This window comes from Ursus arctos, unplaced genomic scaffold, assembly GCF_023065955.2.
Source record: "Ursus arctos isolate Adak ecotype North America unplaced genomic scaffold, UrsArc2.0 scaffold_37, whole genome shotgun sequence".
NCBI classification, from domain to species: domain Eukaryota; kingdom Metazoa; phylum Chordata; class Mammalia; order Carnivora; family Ursidae; genus Ursus; species Ursus arctos.
This window is the reverse complement of record NW_026623053.1, coordinates 8,916,962-8,931,472: the sequence shown is the minus strand read 5'-3', so window position 1 is coordinate 8,931,472 and position 14,511 is coordinate 8,916,962. Positions and strand designations below refer to the sequence as shown.

Here is a 14,511-nt window from a genome sequence, read left to right as displayed (position 1 = left end):
AGCCATAGCCAACTGAAGATGTGCAGCAGATTCAGACAAAATGCATCTTCCCTACAAATGTTCCATACACTGGCCACCCAGCACTTTAATCTCAGTCATGTTTAAATTATTTCAGGCTCAGCACTCAGAAAGGCAAATGAAAAATTTAATTTCAAATACTTCCACAGTTTTAATTTAGAGACAATGTATTAGGAATCAGCACAATGTCAGTTAGGATGCCAGTGGATCTTTGAATTCTCTAGTCCTATCTGCAGGCAAAGTAGAACTCCAACAGTCACCCCACACAGGTACAGAATCCCTGGCCTGAGGCTGCCCTCACTGTGCCTCCATCAGATTTTTTTAGACCCAGAGACAGAAACCCTCCATGTTGGCAGCAGTGAACTCTGGCCTGGGATAGCTCTGTTGTAAGCACCTCAGGCAGAGCCATTGACAATTCCTTTCTACTGTTCACAAAGTTAATAAAGAAAACATCCAGCAAGCAGCCACCAAGATCATGATCACACCATGGATTATTCCTTTCATCTTAACTGTTCTTTTGCCTACTCTTCATTTCATTTGGTTTTAGCCTCATTTCTTTCAGAATTTAAGTCTGATCATCCCCAGTAATTGATGATGCTGAAAGAAGACATCTCATCAAAACCCTGAGCATCTGTGTTTTTTACATTTGCTGACTCTCTGGTGTCTGCCATTAGCCAGGCTATTGGTCAAACATTCCAAAATGGTTGGACTATTTCCATCAAGTAGCCTCAGCAAATTTCTGTTTGGAGGCAGCCTGCTTCGTCATGATCCCTTCACCATTCCTACCTGTACCCTAGTGATGTGCAAAAAGTGCCACACAGCTCAGAGTTGTGGAACAGCTGATGCTTCTTACTCTGACACTGCACTCATAAAGTTCGTATCTTGATGATGTCCAATAAAGCTCATGTCATTTCTTCTGGCCTAGTGATAGAGTGGGATGGAAATAATATGGGATTGGCAGCCAGAAAACCTAAATTTGAGTCTCAGCTCTATCATTTGCTTACCATATCATCTTTTAAAAAGCGACATCTCTGCCTCAAATTCCTAACCTATAAAATGGGAGGACAGAATATGAAAATCATTCATCCCTCATCTCTGTTGGGAAAAATAAATAAGATAGTCAACATGAAATGGCTCTTCAAATATTTTTTTTTAAATCTGTCAAATTTTTGCACCAAGTAACTAAACCTAAGTAACTAAATTAGTACTGCAAACTTATAAGCTGTGTTTCTGAACCAGCATAACCTAACCTCAATAAATTACCAGGGTCAATTATGAAGGAAAAAGTTATACTCTCTTTTCTATTTCAGGATATCACTATTTTTTTTCTTTTTCCTGTGGGAGACTTGCCAAGCCCAAACAGATGGTGTTTGTTAAAAAAGAAAAGGTAATTGAATAAAGGCAGCTTCATGTCGTTTATAACCCATTTTAAAAGCACGAAGCATAAACCGTTTTACTCTCACCCAGTGGCATCAGATCACTGCTTCCCCAAAAAGGTCAACTCAGAAGGACTTGTAGTTTCACAGCCTCTTCTCAAAAACACTCTGCAGTCAATAAGGCACCTTCGAACAGAGAAAAAGTTAAGCAAGGAAAGAGTCCCAATTCTATCCTAATGCTTAAAATGGAGTAGTTGACTTGACATCAAAGTTTAAATATATTTCAAATATGAAGTCCAAATTTTAAAGAAATCCTGCGCTACAAAACTTTCCAAATCTCATGACTTCTCAATACTTTCTAACAAGCAATGACGCTTCATCCACTTCTCTTTGGCATATTGTGCCCCATCAAGTGAGAAAAGGAATGCTGTTTGGCTTCGATGTCTGTGGTTCTCAGTCAATGGCGGCACTGTCCCTGAGCTCAGTGTTTTGTTCTGAAATGTAACTTCCAAAATCTAGCTAGGAAAATATTGCTCCAGGGTGGCCAGAAAGCTGGGCAAGCCATGTAGACGAGTGTGTAAGGTGGAGATCACTGAAGCCCAATGACTTACGAGGCACCAAATTATCTGCAAACAAGTCTTCTAACTTTTCTTCCACAGAGCAATGTGACACACAAACTGCAAGGTGTCCTCCAAAGAGGAGACCACAACAGAGAAAAACACTTAGGATACAACCACTTTGGGTGCCTGGGTGGCTCAGTCAGTTAAGCATCTGCCTTTGGCTCAGGTCATGATCTCGGGGTCCTGGAATAGAGCCCTGCATCGGGCTCCCTGATCAGTAGGGAGCCTACTTCTCCCTCTACTTCTGCTGCTTCCCCTGCTTGTGCTCTCTCCCTCTCCCTCTCTCTTAAGTAAATAAATAAAATCTTAAAAAAGGATACAACCACTTTGTTGCTCATTGCTTTTAATGTATGGGATACCTCTTCAGATCTTTTTGAGAAAGATACATTTTATAGATCTAGTTGATTTCAACATGTGCAAATTTGAACTGTTACCTTTCTTAAAACTAATTTTTCAGCAAGAAAAGACTAAAACTGATTTGTATAAACACGTTTGACTTGTGACAGGCATAAGATTAGGCTCTGAAATCTCTCTCGTGTGCACATGTGTGTATGTGCATGTGTGTCTGTGTGTATATATATGCAAACACGTACATCACATATGTATAGATTTTATGTGTGTTCTCATATATATATATATTTATATATATATATACACACACATACAGTGTATGTATGAAATACATGTATAGTTATATATCCCAGAAAGTTCCTTGAAAGCAGTAACATCTCACCATTATTGACTCAATGTCATCATCACATAACTAGGATATGCAATAGCCACATCAATGTCCTCATGAACAGAGATGGATTTAAGGTAGAAGAGATGAAAGAAAAGAAAAGCCATACTGTAAAATATATATTAATGGCAGAACTTCATTTAATGACTTGTAATTTGTATGCTGCTTTGATGTCCTAGGGCCTTAATCTTTCTAAAAAAAAGAGTCAATCTGAATAAACCCTTTATAATTTGTTAAAGTGCAGGATGAGTAATGTTAGCATGAGTTGGGGAAAACAAAACGCTCGAAAGATATGTGGAACTGTCAGTAATTCATCAGGGCCAGCCTATTTTAGCACCTAATAATTTTTTTCTGTGCTCCTTCTTTAGAAGAGAACAAATCAGAACGCCAATGCAGTAAATTCTCACAGGGGAAACCATAATTCTATTGATGTGCTTCAAGATGGCTTTTTGTTTTCAATTCTGCAAAGCAGATCGATAAAACTAATGCAGGTTCTCTCCCCAGATTTTTCTTCTACATTCATAGTTAGGAGACTTGATAACACTAGTTTAACTGATTCAGCACTGGTAGGCATAATGGAGCAAGTGCAGAGAAAGAATTTGGAAAGGCTTTTAACAACTCCTGTCTTTCTTTTTATTTGCTACACTCCTAAGAGCTGATGGACGAAGAAAATATAACATGCATGCTAACCAGTCTGAAGAGGCTTAAGGGAAATGCTGAAGCAATCCTAGCTTTCAGATGCTAACAATGTCTCCTAATGTTCATTTAACTTAGACTTGCTCTCCTTCAAAACAATTCTTATCTCTACTTTGAAACAGGAACACACTCAGCTCTCTGTATCCACTTCATTGAAATTGTAAACTCATTCTTGCATTTCTTTCCACGCACTCTCCATAATGACCCGACCCCGCCACCTCTCTGACAATACAGCAGTTAAGACCCTCTTGGATGTCGGCTCTGCAGCCATCACTTATTATTAGCTCTAGGTCCTTGAGCAAATAACCTCTCGTCTGTGCCTGAAACTTCGTATCTTCCCTATGTCCCTAGGTATAGTGGAAAATACAGCTTCATACTAAAGCATGAAATGTTTTATTAGGTGTGTTGGCGGAAGGAAAGTGTTGGAGGAAATCAGGTTTATTGGCAGCCTCAAGATTATAATTAGAGGAAGTACAAATGGTTTCATCAACATGCTTAAACATAAAAGTACCATTAGTGTAGGATTTCTAGATATATAACAAAGATCTCTTCACCTTTCCATGAGATAAACACGATTCAAAAGCTGCTATGATATAACAACTACATCTACATTGTTATATTATTTTCTGTAGAACTGACGATTTTGAGAGCGGTGTAAAAGGGAGAAATGAAATTCCTTTAACTTCTGTTAATTTAAAAAATATTTCTTCATAACTTAGAATATTTTCCTCAGCAATTCATATCCTAAGGCTTATATTTAATATATTCAGCCAAAGCTTCCACTTAAGACTTGATAAAAGCTCCCAGATGAGTGGTTCATTGTGCAGCTGTGAAGTCGATAATATTTGAAGAGGAAATTGATAGTGGAAACAAATTATTAATAACAAAAATAACTTTTTAAAAAAATTAATAGGCTGGTTTTTAGAGAAATTTTAGGATTACAGAAAAACTGATCAGTAAGTACAGAGAGTTCCCATATGCCCTCTCCTCCTACACACATACACAATTTCCCAGCTAACTGACATGTTGCACTGGTGTGATAAATGTGTTATAACCGATGAGACAATCCTGATGCATTATTATTAAAGTCCATAGTTTACATTAGGATTCACTCTTTGTATATATTCTTTGAGTTTTGACAGATGATATGTATCTACCATCCTAGTATTATACAGAGTAGTTATACTGCCCTAAAAATCCCCTGTGCTCCACCTTTTCATTTCTACCTCTTCCCAAATTTCTAGCAACCATTGATATTTCTGCTGTCTCCACAGCTTTGCTTTTTCTGGAATATTATATGGTTAGAATGATATGCTACGTAACCTTTTCAAAAAAAAAACACAACAAACATCTTACCTTCTTTCACTTAGCAATATGTATTTAAGATCCTTCCATATCTTTCTATGGCTAGATAATTTATTTCTATTCATTGCTGAAGAATATTTCATTGTGTGAGTGGGTCACATTTTGTGTATTCACTTCCTGAATTACTGAATGCTTCCAAATGTTGGAAATTATGAATAAAGCTGCTACAAGCACTTGCAAGTTTTTGTGTGGACGTTAACTTGTCAACTCATTTGGGTAAATACCAAGGAGCTATACTATTTCAAATTTTCACTAATAATGAGTGAGAGTTCCTGTTACTCTACACTCTTGTTAGCATTTGGGCTGTCAGATATTGGATTTAGCCATTCTAATAGGTATGTGGTGGCATCTCATTGTTTTAATTTTCAATCCCCTGAAGAGAAGCTATGATGAGTACCTTTTCATATGCTTTGTCATCTGTGTATCTTTGTTGATGAGGTATCTGTTCAGATATTTTGCTATTTTTTAATTGGGTTGTTTACTTCCGTTGGGTTTTAATTCTTCTATGTATATTCTAGATACCATTCCTTTTATGTGCCTTACCATCATTTTTCTATACTAGACTTTATTTTTTAGGACAGGTTTAGATTTAAATCATTTCCTTTTTAAACATCTTATGTTAGTAATAAACATAACTTTTAATAATTAATCTCCAGAAAATATGAAAGTTGAAACAAGGTCCAAACACTATCGGTTTCCTGAGGATGATAAGGAACCCAGACTATCCCTCATTTAGTGACCTTGGATGCTGTATTTGGAGGCACTCAGACATTTTGCATTCATTGCCCATCTAACATCAATAGCAACAATCACATCTTAACTTTAGTTCTTAACACTGTCAACTGAATTTAGTATGTCTTTCTTAGAAAGAATTTATGATTGAGTCAAGAGTGAACAAAATAAGCTGGTCACATTCTTTCAACCCTGTAATTTCTATTCTTTTCAACCTCCATGTTTTAAGTAGAATAGGACATCCTTATGATCTGTTACCTTTATTTATCAAATAAGCAAAGAAAGATCCCAAGAACTATAACCAGGTCTTCACATTTCTTTCTAGCCTCGTTCATCTATATAGTTCACACAAAGATTCACTCTCCTCAAATTGACCAGAAACAATCTTTCCATGGTCTATCTTTCCATATTGTTTATATTTCTTTGTTCATTTCTTGCTTTTAGCCCACAGGTTTTTCTCTCACAGCTCTAAACAATGTCAGAATTACCCAAAAGACCATCACTCTTTCTTGAAAATGCACAAAGTTATGCTATGTGTTTACAATTGCTTCTTATATGAAATAAAATGCTATGTTTTACCTCATGTTAAAATCTCAACCTGAGTACCACATCTATTTCCAAAACCAATATACAAGCAGGGTAATTTTTGTTGTCAGTAACACAGATATTAAAATTGCAATGTCAAATCTAAGATCAGAACTGCAATTAACAAGTTCTGCCCATCTTATATATATTTTTCTTAATAAGATCAGCCTTCAAACCCTGAGGCAGTTTCTTTTCTTTTTTTTTCTTCAATAGATGGTATCAAACTTTCTCATTACTGAGCAAAATCTTGTTGAGACTTTGAATTTTCACATTGGTTTCACATTTGTCACAAAAGGCATTTTTTGGTAAGTAAGGTATTTTGGCTTAAATTTCTTATATATGATAATATCTCAGCAAGATGTGAATGCATTTTAAATCATCCTTGGCGGTATAGAACGACTGTGTCTGTTACAACATTCAAGGCATTTATTCAGAATGTTTTATCTCATGTCTCAGGTTAGGAACTCAACATTGTCCTTTCAATTTCTATTTGTAACTCAACTTGGGAATTTTCTATCTATATTAATTTCCTTGGCATTTACTTCTTGATTTGTCCATGATGTATAGTTATGTGTTCTCCCAAGAACAATTCTAACTCTTTTTGATATTGTGTATAATATTTGTATTATTTTCATTCCACCATGTGTATGACTTATATGGGATGTAGGTGTTTTAAATATATTCAAGGGTTAAATAACCAAGCAACAAATATGGTTCCTGTTCCAATATCTTATAAAATTCCAAACCCTAAAATCTGCATAATACAATGTTTACATAGCCCATTGCCTTTCAAACATAATAAACTGAATGACTTCTTAAAGCTTTATTAAAGCATAATACATATACAGAAAATACACATATGAGAGTGAATTTCAATGGATTTTTCACAAGCAAAAAACACCTGTATAACCATCACACCAGAAGCACTCCTCATGTTCCCTTCTAGGTCCTGTGAAGCAGACACCACCTATGGTTTTGACAAGTTGTGTTCTATAAGTGCAAATAGTAAACCCCAAATATGATGTCGATCCAAAAATCTATTTAAAAACCTAGAAAACTGTTGGCATGTTTTTTCATAGCACAAGGCCTCACCCAATTACATGTGCAACCTTCTGACAGAGACTGTTACGACAGAAGGACAGAGGCTATTAAGGGAGAAGGACAATAATGCTTAGGAGTTGACAACTTCAGCTTGAGTCTAGACTCTGCAATTCAGTATGCCTTGAGACAAATCAATTAAATGGCTGAACCTCAGGCTCTGTATCACTATAATAAGTACAGTGCATTAGCTCAGATTTTTCTCAGGTTCAGATGCAAAAGCACATTGAAAATTCCTTATGTATTTTAAAGTACACTACAAACAGACCATTCTTTTGCCTATAAAATATAGGTTTTCCACCAGACTTGGTCTGAAATGAAATTGCTATAATATTGACATCATCAGTAACAAATTTCTTAACTATGCCTCAACCATAATATTCCACAATTGTTTAAGAAACAAAAGCCCTACTGTTTTTTTAATCACTCCATTACTGCTTATTTCCTACATAAGATGTATTTTCAGTCATATATCACACATTTTTTCAATATAAACAAAACACTGAGAGATGAAAATATTATTACTTTAATTTGCTGTAGTCACTGTCCCCTCACTACCTTAAGATTTTTTTATTAATAAATTTAAATAAGTGACACGTATACTTCTGAAGGTCTTTTAGTCCACACTTAATTTAGCATGAATAATCCTTGCATGTAAAGAATTAAATTCACTTCATCACCTATAAAATTTTATTCTTTTGCATTCAGTACATAGGCTTTCATGGATGAAAAATGTGCTAAAATTACTATCCATGCTATCTTGCTAAACATAGAAAATGAAAAAAATTCTGCTTTGTGGAAAAAGAAATAAAATAATGATGCTATTTTCTATGTTTAAGATGAAAATATGAATATTCTATTAAAAGATAAACATAATAGAGAAGATAAAAATTAAAAATAATATTGGCTGGTTAATTTAAGACTCTAAAAATGCAATCGCATGTCATCAATCATCAGGCACTTACTACATACTCAGAGACACTCTGCTATGCAGAAAATGTATAAGGAAGACATTGTTCCTGGCAATTTAAATTTGTTATTCCATTATAAGCTCAGCATTGAAGGTCCTGAATCTGAGTCCTGAATTCCCCTCTGCCTCTAGATCCACAGCTCCTTTTTACATTTCTGCCTAACTTTCCTAGTCTAAATGTATGGATTTTTGCCCTCATTACTGGTTGGGATTCAAGCTTTTCTTCAGGGGCTAAAACCTTGCAATTTTTTTTTAAAGATTTATTTATTTTAGAGAGAGAGCACAGCAGGAAGGGCAAAGGGAGAGGGAGAGAAAAACTTACACAGACTCCATGCTGAATGTGGAGCCTGCCCCAGGGCTCAATCTCATACCCTGAGATTACAACCCTGAGTTCAGGACCTGAGCCAAAACCAAACATCAGTTACTTAACTGACTGTACCACCCAGGCGCCCCTAAAACCTTGCTAGTTTTTAGAGACCTAGACATTTGCCTGGCACTTGTCAGCTTTTAACTCTTAAGGTTTCAACCATCTCTTCCAGACTTTTGGGGTAATTATCATCCCCATTTGCTCTCTTTCTGCTTTCAGAGCACTGACATCATCTAGAAATTCCCATTCTTAGGATCCGGTCATCAAATCTGATTTCCTTGGACGTTAGCACTATGTTCAATCAAATTTATACCCCTTTGACATCATGATTTGGATACCTAGATTTTCTCTAAAATTTGGTATAAAGTGTGCAAAGTGTGAATTAAGCTAGAATATCCCTACAGACTTAGGGATTCCATAGGCCAAAACTCCAAAAAGAAGACTGGAATTTAAAGCAACAGAAAATGTGAACAGTGATGAAGCAGATATTTCTAAGTTATGTCTCATGGTCTTCATGATTTGGGCCCACTGGAAAACCTTTGAAAACCACGTTATTCAAAGTGGAGGCATCACCAAGCCTTGAGCACCATGCAAATTAAATTCTGGCAATTTTAAAGGGTTTTGTTAGGCAGACAAATTTGTTAAAGAAGGATAGGAAAAATTAAGGATTTTTTTTCAGGTGTTTACACATGGCTATCAAGAGAATAGTTCGGGAGCCAAAAGAGCTATACATAAAATAATAGCAAGTAATATAAATAGGTGTACAATTTGCTTAATTCATTAGGCTTTAAATAAACAGAACTGGAAGATTTCAGTCAAAGACTGATACTTGATCCTAAAAAAGAATTAGGAAGAGAACAGAGATGACTTCATGAAACAATGCATTCATCTGAACAGATGTATTATGGCAAGAATTAGGGCTGAGTTCTTAAGGAAAATCAGTTTATTTCACTACTGTGCTGAGGAGTAGTAGGAAATTTGACTAACCCAGGGAAAGTAAGGTCAAATTAAGGACTACCTTGAAGGCCAAGAATAGATGTTGTAAAGTATGAAAACATTGATAGATTTGGAGCAAGGGAAAGACGTATGTCTTCACATAGTTTATCTACTTTATTTACTTTTCTTCTCTATTAAACTAATATTGATTAATGTAGTCTAGGTCAGTCAAGTTCATATTAAATTGTAATTAACTATAGCATAGAGTTCTTTGGGGGTAGTGTAGGAGAAATTTTGGAAGGGATTGTCAAACAGATGGAGAATAAGTTCTCCACACCTGAATCACTGCTTTGATCTGGGTATATATTGTGATTCTGAGTCACATTTGTTTAAAACACAGTTTCAGCAGGCTCAAATACTGCAAAGCACAGTTATAAGTAGTAAAATCACAAAATCTAGATATAGAAAGGGATTTTTAAGGCTAAAAAAAATTTCAGGTTGATGGCCACCTGCCTCAAAAATGCTTGGAATAAATTTGGAGCTCAATAAATATTTTTGAATTGTTAAATTAGAGATAGATCTGAAACCCCCCTAACCAAAGATGATTTCCCTTACATTACTTGGAAATAGAAGAGAAACTATCCTCTAGATCTCTTATCTTCGGAAATTCTTATTATTTAACTCTGACCCTGCATTTCCACTTTTGATATCATGTCTGTAGTATCATTGGTTGGGATAAAAAAATATATTTTACAAACTTCATTGTCTAATCCCAGAAAAATGAGGATAACCCCCCCATTATATTGAAATTAAACAATTAATTATATTAATCATAATCTCAGAGTTCATCTTTTCAACAACAGATATATTTATGTTGTACTAAATTTTTATGGTTATTCTTCTTTGTTCAAAGCTGATTTATTGACCAACTCTATTACCTTACCCAATTGCATTTTAGAAGATACGTCATCAACATTTGCAAGCCTCATTAGAACTGTCTTAATCCATCATAAAGGGGAATTATTTCTCCCAATTTATTCTAAACTCAATGGCATCACTTTTAAAAAGCACATTGTCTATTATAGGCTTTGGCTATTGTCAAACTAACTCTTTCACATCTACATCTCTACTTAGTGTGTTTTGTAAGACTTTTTAGAACTTTGTAAAGAAAGTTACTTAAATCATCCAGCCACCACGATTTACTGGGTACAGTTTTATGTGCAAGGCAGCAGATCCAATGCTGGAGGAGAAACATAAAAGAAGGTACCTTCGGAAAGAGTTGTGCCTTTGGAGAGAGTATTTTAGGACACGAGGTAAAGATATTCCAATGAGGAAAAGGCTTTGGAGCCCTTACAATGCAGCCTATAAATGAAGGCAAATCAAATTCAGAATTAATATAGTGTAGGGTATAGAAGGGACATAGTGCATATGACAGCTCATATACTACTGCACTCTTATCTGGCCTAATCCCACCAGCATTAACATCTTCTATTAACATAAGAGTTGTCTGTCTCTTATTAGATACTGTGTGTGTTGCAATGTTTACCCTGCTGTCAGCCCTCTGGACTGCCTGATGATACTCCTTCTATATTCTCTGACAATCTTGACTTTAGCCTGGAAGATTAATTTCCTGAATTGTCCTTCTCAATCTACCAAGCTTTCATTCCCTTGTCACTGTGTTGTTGCAAGTTCCAAATTGTTTATGGGTATCACAAACAGATTCAATACACTCACTAACTCCTACCTTAGTCAAGAGAAATATCTTACAACTCAGATGGGTATCACATTGGGCTGAAATTCTCTACCATCATGGACTGAAAATGCGGAACATGACCTCTCACACATTTGGTTCAAAATTCACCGACCTTTAGTGTCAATGGTAGGTTAGATCCAGAAAGTTGTTAAAATATTCCTGTTTTTATGGGGTACCTGGGTGGCTCAGTCAGTTAAGCATCTGCCTTTGGCTCAGGTCATGATCCCAGGGTTCTGGAATCAAACCCCACATAGCATCAGGCTTCCTGCTCAGCGGGGAGTCTGCTTCTCCTTCTGCCCCCTCCCCCTTTGTGCTCTCCCCCTCTCTCTCTCTCAAATAAATGGATACAATCTTTAAAAATATATAAATAAATATATCTGTTTTTGCTCATCTAAGAAATGTCTTTTACATAAATATATCACATTACCATGATCTTTTAATATTTATTCCATTTACCATCAATTTATTAATCAGAGGGACTGAAGCCTAAAAAAAATGTAATACAGGCAAAAGTCATTTCAAAGGTGACACAAGGCAGTTCCTACAGGAATCCGTGGGGGTAGTTGCACATTCAGGGCAACTTCCAACATATAGTTAAGACAGGGCAATTCAGTAAGAGCATGAAGGTCCCAGGCCAAAGGCCAGCCATGAACACTGAGACATCAAAGAAAAAAGGAAAGGAGAAATGAAAGTTATCACCATGATGTAGAAGTTGGACATTAGGAGGGCATGCCCCCAAGTTAAAACTTGCCTTTCTTATCAATTTTGCCCTTGAGTGATAGAAGACAATTTTAGTTACTTTTGGATTGGAATACAGGTGGGGAAAAAAAAAAAAGTAAAGCAAAAAAGAAAAACCAATATTCTTATTCTTTTCTAGTCTAGGAAATACTGATTACTTTGAAGAATCTGCTATTAATCTTCTCACTGGGGGCACCTGGGTGGCTCAGTTGGTTAAGCATCAGGTCAGACTCTTGATTTCAGTTCAGGTCGTGATCTCAGGGTGGTGAGATTGAGCCCCATGTTGTGCTTTGCATCAACGGAGAGTGCTTGAGATTTTCTCTCCCTCTCCCTCTCCTGCTCCTCTCACTCTCTTGAACTCTCTCTCTCTAAAATAAATAAATCTAAAAAAAAAAAAATCTGTTCATTGACTAATTAAACCCTCACAAACCTTTGTGGTCATTTGCTCTTGGAGTATCAACTTCCTCCTGTAAGTTGATGTGACTCTGAGCTAAACTTCCAGGACTGTCTTTGATTCTGAATCTCTTTCTGAGTGCCCAAACACTGGCCTTTTAAAGGTATCATACCAAAAGCTGACCTCCTTATCTTCACAATATTAGCTTCTCTTACCATCCTAAGCTAATTCAGTGAATGGTACCTACAATCCTAAAATTCTAATTGGCAGATAACTGTATCTGATTAGCCTTTAATGATCATTTTTGTTAAAGTTTTGAGGTATTACTCTCCATTTATAACTTGCAGAAAGAGGTACTAATTTTCTATTTATATGATTAATATTAGATTTTAAAAGTAAGTTCATGCAATTAAAAAATGGGTTGGCTTAAAGAAAGTATCAAAGCAAACAGCCCATGGACTATGCACATAAGTTATAGCTATAGAATTAATACACAAATGACTGATTTAAAAACTCTATCACAAGCTTTAGAATACCCTTTATATAGTGGTCTCTGCTATCTTTTCATCTTCAGTATTTACCTGTCTCTACCTCTGCTTGAGTATTATGCAAGTCATTATTATAATTCATTCCTTGCACACTGATATACCCTTGCCTTTTCCAATGTCAGTTACTCTACTTGGAATTAACCCCTCTAATCATGGGTGGATGGATCATCTCCATCCCCATTTATCTGCCTCACAAATGTCTCCTCCTGTTTTAAAATTCACCAAAATACACCTCATTACAATGGTGTTTTACTCTTATATTTTTTTAATTTTTTAAAAGATTTTTAAAATTTATTTATTTGAGGGACAGAGAGAGCAAAAACGCTCAAGCAGCGGAAAGGGGCAGAGACAGAGGGAGAAGGAGACTCCCTGCTGAGCAGGGAGCCCAATGCAGGACTCTATCCCAGGACTCTGGGATCATGACCTGAGCCGAAGGCAGATGCTTAAATGACTGAGCCACCGAGGTGCCCAATTCTTTAATTTTTGTAAATATTTTTATTTATTTATTTGAAAGAGAGAGAAAGAGAGTGAGTGCATGTGGGGGGAGGGGCAGAGGGAGAGGGAGAGAGTCTCAAGCAGATTCTGTGCTGAGCAGGGAGCCTACTCAGGGCTGAATCTCGTGACCCTGAGATCACGACCTAAGCCAAAACTAAGAGTTGGACGCTTAACCAATGGCCAAACTACAATGCTATTTTAGATTTCCAAACTTACCCTCCCAAGTTCTAACGTTCAAAGACATGTTTCAATCTTTTTCTGTATCTCTAGGCAATTGTCATAAAGCCTGAATTAAATTAGAAACCTAAAACAGGTTTTTTGAGTGACTGATATCATTTCTTTGATATTAGAAATTAATATTTAATATGTCAGAGCTATAAATAAACCTTGTCTTTCAGCTCTGGATAGCAATTCTACCAAAGATTTCTGTTGGCCATGTTTGCTTCTCAAACCCTAAACAGAAGCTTATACAAATCCCAAGCACCAACAGTCTCCAGATGTTGCTTCCACAAGCCAACAGCTCATCTTTATGGCCTAATCTCAACTCTGCTTTTCATTACATATTGTTGCCTTTTAAAGAATCCTTTTAATTTAAAAGTCAAGCATATTAAGCCTTCTGCCCTGCATCACAGGATATAAGGGACATTATCCCAAGGCCTGCATCTTAATAGGTAGGTCAGCAAATGCCCCTTCGCCTCAGTGTACCGTATCAATGATTTCTAAGGATAATTTAATCTAACACTCCACAAGAGGTTGGACTATTTTCTAGAAGAGAAGGGTAAGTTTCAGAGCACAGCATTGCATCAATTATTTATAATTAACCTTTGGCATTAAAAAATAGATCATTTTAGCCTGAATATGACTTTGAGTAGCCTCCTAATATCTGTAATCTTACCTCAAAAATCCTTTATAATGTATATTAATATGTTATAATGTCAAATATATATGCCAAAAAGAAAAGACAGACAGACCCTTAACAGAGGCTCAATCAGACTACATTGGGCTTTTATTTATTTGTTTGTTTTTGCTGTTCCAGGAATCACTGAGTTCATTCCATTCAACCCATTCAAGGTATGGGGGT

At 36.1% G+C, this 14,511-nt stretch overlaps 1 long non-coding RNA gene across 1 annotated transcript in view; it reads right to left on the bottom strand.

Moving 5' to 3' along the window:
* Window positions 1–14,511, bottom strand: part of LOC113266082 (uncharacterized) — a 634,890-nt gene that overhangs the window by 225,144 nt on the left and 395,235 nt on the right. The window contains exon 6 of the long non-coding RNA XR_008957174.1: window positions 1,482–1,580. This is a non-coding gene — a long non-coding RNA (uncharacterized LOC113266082). The remainder of the gene's footprint in view (window positions 1–1,481; window positions 1,581–14,511) is intronic.